This window comes from Anser brachyrhynchus, assembly GCF_964034855.1.
Source record: "Anser brachyrhynchus genome assembly, chromosome: 12".
Classification (NCBI taxonomy): domain Eukaryota; kingdom Metazoa; phylum Chordata; class Aves; order Anseriformes; family Anatidae; genus Anser; species Anser brachyrhynchus.
The window spans coordinates 3400001-3407338 of record NC_137707.1 but is presented as its reverse complement, the minus strand read 5'-3'; positions in this window follow the sequence as shown (position 1 = coordinate 3407338).

Sequence of the window (7338 nt, the reverse complement as noted above, 5' to 3'; positions counted from 1 at the left end):
TTTCAGCCTGGCCCTATCATACTTCCTGACAAGAACCTGTCTAGCTGTACTTAACATTGACAAAAATACATTTCCTGATCAAAATGGAGTTTCCTACAAAAAGTGAATTATTTCTTGGAAAACTTTACCATGGAAACAAAATTAGCAGTCATCAGACCTTAGTCCAAAAAGTCCCTTCAGCTTTGGAGGTTTGTTGAAAAGAAATGAGGAAGGTTTCAAACAATCTCAGGCTTTGGGTTTTAAATTAGGCACGAGATCATTCTAATAACCTCTTTCCTTAGGGGATGGAGAGGGTGAATTTCCCAAGAAGGATTTTCTCACTTCTTGGCCAGATGGGAGACTTGGTAACTGAATGCTTGTTAGTTAAGTTATAGTCCCTGAGAAATCAGTGGTTACCTGTTGCTGGAGAGCTGCTTTTGTTCATTAGAGACGAGCCAGCCTGAGGTCAATGTGCAGAGCAGTTAACATACTAGCAAACCACTAATTAACCTAACACAGAAGCAGGAGCCCGTTTCCAAAATGTGTCTCTAATTCACCATCGCTCAGTGTTTACAGCGGTACAATGGATCGTGTGTAAGCGCGGGCTGTGGCAAGGCCCCGCTGCAGGGGGGGTCTTGTTGGGGGACCATTTCTGCAAGTCTGCAGGAGTCTGGGGAAAATCAGCAGTGTGAATGCAGGTCTGGATGTTATGCCCTGCCAACATCTGCCCTATTGCCCTAGAGGGCCATTGCCTCCTAAAGTGCCAACTCTTTCAGCTGTAGTTCCCCATCTTGTTTAGATTTAGCAGTTTGCCTTCAGGATGGTTCTGGCTTAATGGAAAGTTGCTCTCTGGACCTTCTCTCTCCATCTGTCCTGGAGGCACTTGCTTTTTTCACCAAATCATGGGAAACACTGAAGTGCACAATGATGGAAATTCTTTTGAAGGTCTTTATGTATGACTGCTTGTTTGGTGATATAAGCAGTGCCATATGTCCAGTAACACATCCCCATAAATTGGCATTACGTCCTTGCATCTCAATCGTTAGTGAATTCTTCTCCTTTTCCTTCTACAAAGACTTCCCTTATCTGCCATTCTTGAATTTCTTCAGTTAGTCTCCTTAGGAAAGTCCAATGAGCTTTCCGTGCTCCCAGGACCAAAGGCCACCGTGGCCATTCCAGCAGCTTGGTACCTCAAGGGGCTTGTGTATTAAAAACAAACAACAAGAAAAGGATGTTATAAACTATAAACAGAGAAACAACCTGGTCATTTCAGTACCAAACACGCTCATGGATGAGTTCACATTAAATAGGGAGCATACAAAAAATAATTTTTTTTTAAAAATTGAAGTTTTAGCATCCCAGAACAGCCTTCTGGTGTGGCTTTGTGGCATCTCCCTGGTGAGGGTGCTTTGCAGGATAAATGTACAGGTACTGAGGGGATGAACAACAAGGCTGAGTTGGGAAAAGGATCGGTGACAACCTTCCATGCTCCTCTCATCTATAAGTTCAGGTAAGATAACAAAGAAACTGAAATTTTTCTTCCTGTGGGGCTGTGAAATAAAGCAGCCTTGCTGAAGTGGCTGTGCAGGGAGCTGAGCAAAGCAGCCAGGAGATAAGTGCAAAAATGCAGAGCCCTGGCAAATTTCAGTCTCAGAGGACAGAAATCTCCCTTGTTCCTTGCATCCTGGAACAAAAACAGGTGAATTCATGGGATTCTTCCCCAGAACACACTTCTAAGGTCTTTACCTGCATAGAGTCTGTTGAGAGAGGTCTGGAAGAAATCAAACTTTGGGAAGAAGGGGTTTCGGGGTATCTGGAGATTTGCATGCCCCAGCATAGAAAAATGTTGTTTCAAAAAGCAGACTATAAATGGAGACCAGAAAATAGCATCAGTAAAGAAAGAAGACCCATCCTGAGTGGGAATATTTCCCTTGAGGGAAAAGAAAAAAAAAGGCCCAAGGACAGAAATGCCAATCTGACACAAGCACCCATGTCTCTCCGGTTCCTGATGAGGACTGACAACTGCAAAGACGTACTTTCAGATGGCAGCAACTTCTCTGAAAAACCACATGATATATCTTAGCCAAGCTGCCCCAGATGAATAAATGGTTTGATTTAATTTAGAGCCACATCTTGTTCCCAGGGAAGGGTAATTGGATCCATGGCAAAGAGCTGGGAAGGAGGCCTGAGATGGAACAAAGGAAGCAGCCTTGCTGCATGGGATACTTGTTTTCTCCAGTGGAAATTTTTTAAGGGACAAAACCCCTTCTCTGCACAGCACTACAGTTTTATTGACCTAACTTCCTGCTACTGCTTCTTTTCCTCTGACAATGGGGAAGCGTGTTGGTTTTCTCTCCCTACAATTAAAAAAACTAAGCATAAAACTAATATTAATGTTTAATGCAAAAAGCCCACAGGTGGAGAGTTTCTTCGGACTGAAGACCTTTGCAAACACAAAGTGATGCTGTTATATGATAGTGTCTGCCACTCCTGTCCTGTAGCATCCAAGTTTGGAGCATCAACTATTTTGAAAGAGTCTCTTAGGTTTTAGGAGATGGGCTGCAGCGAAGAGCTGGGAAGGAAGGCGAGTTGCCCGTGCCTTGCCTCCTTCCTTCAGGAGCTCATGAAAGTGGTGAGGAGAAGTGAAGTTATCAGCCGTTGGTTGTTGTTGCCCATGGACTGGCCCCTGCTGGCTCTTGGCATGACACATCCAGCACAGCTGCCATAAAATGGAAACTTGGTCCTCATGTGGGCCAGGGGGTGGAATTGGGGCCACGTTCTTGGGTGGGGTTGGTGCTGGGAACTGCACCAATCGCGGGATGGTACCATGGACAGAGGTGCGCATGGGCCAAGTGCTAATCCTATCGGCAATTAAAAGAAAAAAGAAAACAACAACAACAACAACAAAAAACACGAGCACAAGCTGATCTTGGTACTTGTAAAGTCCTGGAAAAATTTTAGCTGTATCCAAATCTAGTCTGAATCTTCTGGGGTCAAACCCGTGTCTTTCTGAACTGGAGTAATCAAGCAGTGACATTTGCTTGAGCTGTCACCACTTTTGGCGGGCTGTGGAGCTGAGCTACCTGGATATAGCCAAAAGGTGAGAAATTTAGAGCTTTTGTCTGGTTGGGGATTGATGGAGAGGGGATACCACTGCAGTGTTTTTTGTTTGTTTTTTTTTTTTTTAAATCAGGGTATAAATTACTGTTTCTATATAGTATATACAGATACAGTTAAAAAATTACTGTTTTTTCCTCTTTAATTTTCCCCGCTGTATATTATTAAGTGCTCAGCTCTGAACTGTTCTTCCCTGAACTTGATACGTTTAATTTGCAGTTTTTAAATTAAAATCCAAGGCAATTTTGGATAAAACAGCAGTTGTTTGAAATTTTAACACATAATATAAACGTGTTCCTTGATGCTGGATTTCCTTTTTATAATCAAGTGCTGTCACTAGAATTGTTTTAAGTCTGTGCAGAATTTTCATAAATTTATATACTTTTTTTTTTGGTAATTATGACCACTTTAAAATTCATCTTGGATACTATAAAGAGAAATTAGAAAAGTCTCCTCTTTTTTTCATTGTTTAAATTTCAAACCCAGGATTAATTGAACAGGTTCTGCTCACAAGGCTCTTTTATCATTGTACATCCCCCCACGATATGAGTACTCAGCCGGGAATTATTTGGGGAAGATTACTTTTAATAAGAGCCATACTGTTATAAGATATAATCAAACTGTATTAACTCTTCTTTAGTCCTTTGCTTTAGACTGGAATTCTCATGCCTGGCAAATGGAAAAAAAAAAAATAAAAATGTTCAGCTTTCTTCCCAAAAGGGAAAAAGGTGTTTGCTTCAGAGGGGATCTTCCATCCTATGTGTTTTTGTTGGTTTGGTTTGGTTTGGTTTTTGTTGTTGGTTTTTGTTTTTGTTTTTGATCCCTTTTGAAAAGTAGCAGGCTAGTGCCCATACAGTGGGTAAGATTTTGAAAAGTTCTCTCTCCAATGCGGCAGAGAAGATGTTGTAGAGCTTTCTTTCAGCAGGAGGCTTCATGAGGGTGGAAGCTGCGTATAAAACTCTTCTCCCACCTTTTTCTAAAAGGAAATGCGCTCCGAGTCCACTAGAGGGTACAGCTCAGGAGTGTGCAGCTGGGTGCACAGCGGATACGGGCGGGCTGGATGCGATCAGCTTGGCAGGTGGAGCTGGCTGGGAGATGTTGAGCCCCACTCAGACACCACCTGCAGCTGGGGGAAGGCAGAGACCGGTCTAGACATTTATCCAGCTGAAAAACGGGTACTTACAAAGGAGCCAATTGCTCTTTAATTCATAATGATTGGATACTCCCGGAAGAAAGTTACGTACAGGAATCGTAACTTCTGCTCGCTCTGATTGTTCCCATTTTTTCTCCTCACTAATTCCTTTGGCTGGTTAGAAAGCTCCCCAGCCCTTTAAAAATGTAGCCTTGAAGACCTGGCTTTGTTTTAGTTTTGAGCACTTTTCTTACAAACCAGGGGGAAAAAATGAAAAATGCATAAAATCATCTGGAGCCTTTGGAATTACTGTTGGCTTGCGTTGCACTCAACAAGTCAGCAATTATAGCCTGAAATATTGAGCGGCAAGAAAATTTATGTCTTACCTCAGCATTTTTTCAAATTATTTTGAAAGCACAGAAACGTATGAAATAGACCTTTCTGTGGCAGACTGAGGGCTGACACAATTTAATGTGATTACAAGGCAGGGCTACTCAGGGTCATTGTGGATCCCAAATGAGTGATGGCAATAAACTACTTAACTGGCCCACGCGTTTCGTTTCTAGCACCTTTGCCAAGACCGAATGCAGCAGAAGAGCAGAAAGGGGTGGGGGAAGCTTTTGTGGGATCAGAGACAGGAGCTGCCTGAGGCCCTCAGGAATAACATTTTGGGCAAGAAAACCTGTTGTAGTTCAATCTTAACAGTCAGTCATGCAGCTTACTGCAAGGAGAGTGCTAGGTAAACAGGGTGAGATAGCAGATGGGATCCCATGGGAGGCACAGCTAAATGAACTTTAATGTGGACACGGGGAACAGCCCCACATCTCTTTTCCCATAGCTCTCAGGGGACACCTTTGTAGGTTTGGCCTAAAAAAATAAAAATAAAAAAATAAACCACACTTCTGAGAAAAGAACTCAGTGCCCACAAATCTCACTGTCGTCAGTGGGATGGGGGAATGCCCTACACAGGGCAGAGTAGGTGTCCTGTGCCCTGATGCTGCAATTCTAGCTTACTTTGCTGATGAAGTTAATGAGATTCCTGCGCCCAGGGGACTATTGCTGAGGCAAGGCAGATTGCAAACACAGCAAAAACAACTGTAATGGAATATTGTTCTTTTAATGAGAGGTTTCATCTCTCTTCTCATTTAACTCAGTGGCAAAATTCTCCCTGCTTTCTGTGTCTTTGGATTTTAGCTTCTTCACAGGGTTAGGAAGGTAGTGAGATGATATCCATCACCTTATCCTCAAAGCTGACAGCTACTGAGAAAAACCTGCTTCCTTGTAATCTGGCTCCATTATACTGGGATTAAGTTAAGGCATGTAAGATTCCAATTCATGTCCAAGCTCTGAATTTTGTGTGTGCAGTATCATGGAAAGTTATGACTTGGCTTTCACATGAATAATTCAGTCTGCTCTTCTTAAAAATTCTGCTGCCAGATAAAATGTCGTATTTTAGGGTTTTATAGATGAATCAGAAAGGGTGCCTTTCTAAAAATGTGCAATTTAAATTGAGAGAAAGTGTTCAGATTGCAGATGTCCTCTGCAAAAGCTGCTTGGAGGACTGGTTGTTTAATTTTCTTCTGGACCATGTCATACCAATCCTCCCATTTTTCTGCTGCCCCCACTCTGAATGCCAGGCCCCTGATGGAGCTTGGAGATCTGCTGATGTTAAAAAAATGAAGAGTTATTCAGAAAGGTTTGATAGCAAGAGATCATTTTCCAGTCTTCTCAGACTTTTCTTTGAAAGCAGTGCAAAATTTTCCATGGACTTCAGTAAGAACCAGACAGGATCTTATCTGAAAGACAACGTGGCTTTAGGATAAACATACCAGGCTCGCATGCAAGTAACCTTTGCTTTAATCTTGTGCTGCAATTGTACCTGGGGGAAAAAAAAATAAAAATAACAGCAACAAAAACATCTCTTTTCCTCATGCCTCACTTCCTTTAACTACAAATATAAATGCTACCAATCTTTGTATAAAACTTTGAAATTTACAGGTTTTATGTAAGAGCTAGGAAAAAATAAGATAACATCTTTCTAGGGATCTCCTAGATTGGCTTTTACTGCTGTTGTTGCATTAAGAAAAGCCCTGTGTTGGAGCTCTTTAGTACCCTGCAGTCCATACTGCATGAGAGCATCCCTAAGTAAGTAAAACTGCTAAAGAGAAAGATATAGGATCAGGACCCAAACCTTGTTAATTCTTCTTAATCCACGGAGCTGGCACCACGCTACTTTCTGAATGGACCAAACAATGGATGTGAAGAAGCTGTGTGCACTGGTGGCAGCTTGGAGATTTCTCCCAGGCTGCTTCCTTATCGTGTCCTCCTGTTGGGCCTGATCCGGAGGATGCTCAGATCCAAGGGAGTGTTGCTGCTGGTTTTGCAGTGTGCTCAGCTGGACCACGTGGCCCTGATCCTGTGCTCCAGTCTCAGTGACAGCTGGCAGGATTAGGTCCTAATTTTTATTTATTTACTTATTTATTTTACCCTGAAATATATACAGTTTGCTCTATCAGCAACCTGTACGTATGGTCAAACGATGAATTTTCTCGAGAAGGAACTTCAGAAAAGACACTGTATGTTAAGACCCATGTCACTCCACCAAATAATCTTCTGTTTGTTTTGTGGGCGAACAGTAACCCCAAAGCCTTTAAAGGATTTTAATCCACAGCGTTACAACCCACCAAACACAAACAAGGAATAGGTTTTTTTCCTGGCGAGTTGGGTGGGAGTGGCTTAAACCCTCCTGTCCCAAAGGGACTGGATAAATAGCTTCCTATAGGGGTCGACACCCCCAGCCTCTCACCATGCTAAAGAGGCAAGTGTGGGTTTAATGCCTGTGCAGATAAGCCCTTATCTAAAGGATACTACACTTGGCTTTACAGCCCGCACACTTACTTACCAGTTGCTAATGGCTACTGGGTTTTATGGCACTCGTGCCTCAGTCACGGTGAGAACAGCCCCGGTTATCTGTGGCAGGGAGCACGCCGTGCCCTGCCACCCTAAAACGGCACTTTTTGGTGGAAAGAAGCACTTCAGAGGGAGCTGACAGAAAGAAAAAAAAAAAAGGAAAAAAAGGGAAAAAATGTTTTTCCGATGCCAAAAGCTGC